The sequence below is a fragment of the Chionomys nivalis genome, chromosome 11 (genome assembly GCF_950005125.1).
Source record: "Chionomys nivalis chromosome 11, mChiNiv1.1, whole genome shotgun sequence".
Taxonomy (NCBI): domain Eukaryota; kingdom Metazoa; phylum Chordata; class Mammalia; order Rodentia; family Cricetidae; genus Chionomys; species Chionomys nivalis.
In genome coordinates this window covers 6,173,689-6,178,287 of record NC_080096.1, presented here as the reverse complement: position 1 = coordinate 6,178,287, position 4,599 = coordinate 6,173,689, and positions in this window count along the sequence as shown.

Genomic DNA, 4,599 nt, shown 5'->3' with positions numbered 1-4,599 from the left:
TAAAACACATCTGATCACTTTTCACCAAGACATACCAATTCTCTGTTGAGCAGAAGAGGGCTGTAGGGGAGACCCCCGCCGCTGAGAGTGGCTGGTCTCTCGAGCACAAGATCAGGCATAGAGAGGCTCTTGGACACTCTCTGCTGAAGGGTAAGAGCTGAAGGGCATAGAGAGGCTCTTGGACACTCTCTGCAAAGCTGTGGGATGGTTTGTATAAAGGCGGGGGAGGGGCTCTGCCTGTCCGCAGTCACAGGGTGAATGCCAAGGAGGCCTAAAGCTGCAGGAAGGGGACGTGGGAAAAATAGGCTGCCCCTTACATCAACACGTCAGAACTGGATTCTTGGTGACATAGGTGTGTATGTGTGTGCATGTATGCGCACGTGTGTGTGTGTATGTTACACAAGTATAGAGAGAGCCTTGAGGTGTGGGGAAGGAAGTGCTGAACGGGCTATGGGCTGTTGTGCAGTAGTCAGGATGGCAGGGAACAGCTATGGGAGGCAGAAGCAGTTTTTACAGACATGGAATAGGGATTCTACTGGCATTGAGTCATGCAACCGGCAAGAGCAGTCTTGACACACAGGAAGTACATGCTCTGATTGAGCCATCCTTGACCTACCACAACATATGAGCAACACAGAAAGACGGATTCTGTATATGCTGAGGAGTTGCGACGTCAGAACTAGGAGGTGAGGACTGAGGACTGTTGTGAACTCGGTTCACAGGAATAGTACCTGGAGCCAGGGGAGCCCTGAATCCACTCTCTGGTCCAAACCTTGGTTCTTCCATTTATCATTCATGCAAAATGCCAAGTTACTTAGCCTTTCTGCACTTCAAGTAAAAGCGGAACCGACAGGACATGCCCTGAGTGGCTGCCGCAGGAATTAAATGACTTCATATGTCTGAGGCCTGGAGGGTGCATGCTTGGTACTCTCTGCTATGCTGATGTGCTTGGGAACAAACCTTCATCTCGAGACAACAGAAACCCACGCGTGGAACCCACTGGGAGAGAACAATTGCATGAGTGGGTGGCAGACAGTGAGAGTCGTTCGACTATGGTCGTGGGGAAAGGACAGGTGGGATCCTGGGATATGCCATGTGGCGATAGATTAGAGACCTTGCTGTGAGCTCACAGCAGTTTAAGACTTGCACAGTTATACCTAGAAATGTCTAGAATTCTGCTTGCGCGGGTGGGTTATATAGCAAGAGGTATGAGGCCTGTACGTAGGGTGGTAAAGACTTAGAAAATATGAAGGATTCTCCAATTAGTGAGGAGTCAATAAAAGTAGGACATTCTGTTCAGAGGAGCCCTCAGTAGTTTGGTCTAGAAGGAAACCCAGGAAGTTAAGGCCTATAAGAGAACCTAGAAGTGTCTTTGAGGAGGGAACTGGGTCTCACTATATATCCCTGACTGGATTGGAACTCACTTTGTAGACCAAGCTGGCCTTGAACTCACAGAGGTCTGCCTGCCTCTGCCTCCTGAGGACTGGGATTAAATGGGTGCTCTGGCATACTCAGTGACCCTTTAGTCTTGAGAGCCACTCTGATAAGAACCTGGTTCCAGGCTGAGTATGTAGCTCAGTGGTAGGACCTAGCATACGTGAGGCCCTGGGTTCCATCCCCGACACTGCAAAGCGATCAAGGTAACTTTGGTGCTGGAGGAACAGAGTTTCCAGCAGATCCAGGTGGGGCTGGAGAGGGGGAGACCAACTGGTAAATAAGAGGGTCAAACAAAGAGAAGGTTAGTGAGACAGACAGAGTGGGAGATGGAAGCGAGAGGGAAGAGAGGCCGCTGAACACTAAGGGAGGACTCGAGGGTGATGGCAGTCCATGGGCTGTGCAGACAAGACCCCCAGGCTGGTCGACCGCCCCACAGAAGAGTTGGGGAGCCCTGGAGGAAGCTAGTCCCCCAAGCTTTTCTGATACTGAGTTCAGACTTCATTTCTGTGAGAGTGCCTTGGATGTTTACAGAAGTTATGGGTTGCATGGAAGCCACAAGGAAGATCCAGTGACCAGTCTGCCATCTGCTGGGGCGAGAGGAAGAGGCTCATTGGATTTGGTGGTCAGTGACCCCAAGGGGCACAGTTTGTTGGGAGTGAGGGCAGAGAGTAAGTCCTTAGGCTAAGGACTGTTCCAAAGGCAGGAATGGTCACAACAGCTACCTCTCCCTGCCCTCTGTCTCCCTGTCCTCCATCTGTCTGCCTGTCCTCCATCTGCTTCCCTGTCCTCTGTCTGTCTGTCCTCCATCTGTCTCCCTGTCCTCTGACTCCCCCTCCTCTAGCTCCCTGTCCTCAGGTTTCCTGTCCGTCTGTCTCCCTGTCCTCAATCTGTCTGCCTGTCCTCCACCTCTCTGTCCTCTAGCTTGAGCGCTTTCTCACAGGCATCAGAGCAGTGTGGTCAGAGCTTATGGGAAATAAATACCCAGACTGTAGAGGTTCGACCTCAAACCCTTCCGAAGGCTAAGCCAGGCGTGGTAGCGAATGTCTGACACCAGCACTCGCGAGGGGAAGGCGGATTAGGAGTTCAAGGTCATCCTTGGCTTCATAGTGAGCTCCAGGTTAGCCTGGGATACACGAGAATCTATCTCCAAAATCCAAACCAATCCCCTCCCCTAGAAATGGCATTTTGTGAATCAGAACGGAAATGTATCGGGAGTAGTGAGTCTTGACAGGGAGGGTTCCAGGTGCTGCCAACAGAGGTAGGAAAGGCAGGCCTGGGAAAGGGTTTCTAGCCCCCAAAGCCAGACACGTTGGAGCCCAAATCAGGCCTAGAATCTCCTCTGGCCAGAAATTTCCACACTGTTTCATGGATCAAAATGTAGACTAACCTTGGTCACCTGCTTTTCAACCTTGGAAATGAGAACATGAAACAAACATTGGCGTCTCGTGCACAATCAAAATGAAGAAAATGACTGGAGAGGTGGCTCAGTGGTTAAGAACACTGGCTGCCCTTCCAGAGGACCCAGGTTGGAGGAAATATTTCTTGTTTCCTGGCAGGCCGCCAGGCTAGCTTAGACCTGAAATAATCACACAGAAACTGCATTAATTAAATCACTGCTTGTCCCATTAGCTCTACCTTCTTATTGGCTAACTCCTACATATTAATTTAACCCATTTCTATTAATATGTGCATCGCCACGAGGTCATGGCCTACCAGCAAAGTTTCAGCATACCAGCGAAGTTTCAGCATGTCTGTCTTTGGTGGCAGCTTCATGGCTTCTCTCTGACTCCACCCTTATTTCTCCCAGCATTCAGCTTAGTTTTCCCCGCCTAGCTAAGTTCTGCCCTGCTATAGGTCCAAAACAGTTTCTTTGTTCATTTAACAGTAATCACAGCATACAGAGGGGACTCCCACATCAATCTGCAAGCATCTATAATTCCAGGGTATCCAATACCTCTTTTGGCCTCTGTGATGCACAGACGTATATGCAGGCAAAACACCCACACATGTAACATATAATCATGATTTTTCAGTGAGGAAAAGATGTTCTGGAAAAAAAACAGGAAATACACAACCATGAAGACAGATGTGCGCATAAACACATTCCCACCTCACCCTGAGTCTGGGAGGAAGACACCAGGAAAGGCAGGAGGCTAGGGCACACGGGAAGGGCTCAGATGAAGACTGAGGCTGTAATCTGAACCCTGGTGGGGTAAAGCTGTGCTGTTTCCAGACTTTCTCTAAGGCTATTCCTGGCCTCTGGAGAAAGAAGAGGAAAGAGGAGCCAGCCAGCCAACCCCTTGTTTGGTCAGGTTATGAAATTTGGTTCTTTCTCTTGTTTGTTTATGAGACAATGCCTCACGCAGCCTCAGGTGGCCTCAAAATCACTATGTAGGAGTCAGTGAGGTCACTCACAGGGACTTTATCCTGTGTCACCGGCCACCAAGCCTGAAAACCTGAGTTCAATCCTTGGGACCCATGTGATAGAAGAAGAGAACCAGGGCTTACATAGGCACACATTGATATGTAACTAGTATGTAGCACACTAACATGTAACCAGGGCTTACATGTACACCCTAGATACAAAATAACTGAAGAGAAAAACAGTTATGATGCCCACAAAGGGCTCAAAGCAGCCCCAGCCACAAGAGAGTGAAGAACAAGGAAAAGAAGGTTGGAGGAGTGAACCCTTCACTAGTTCAGAGTGTGAGCTGCCTGCTCACACTGAGGGTGGACCGTCCCCACAGGATCCTCTGCAGACAGTCCCGTAATCAACCTGGAAGTCACACTCACCAAATATACTGTCACTTAAAACTGTCACAGATGTCATTTAAAAGACATCTTTGGGGACCCAGAGGACCCAGGTTCAATTCCCCCAGCAGCCGTTCATCAACTGCCAATAACTCCTCAGCTGTGGCAGAGCCTGTGAGCCCCTCCTCCTCTAGGCTGGAATTTTGCCCAGACTGATCTTGTACAGGTCTCACATAGGCAGACACAGCTGCTTTGAGTTCATGAGTGGAAGACCATGCATGTCCAGAAGACAGCATTCCATAGCTCCGCCTCCATCCTCCAACTCTCGTGTCCCTTCTTCCCCTTCTTCCAGGGCGTTCCTGAGCGTGGAGGGTGCCGATAAAGACATCCCTTTGAAGTTGGAACACGCAT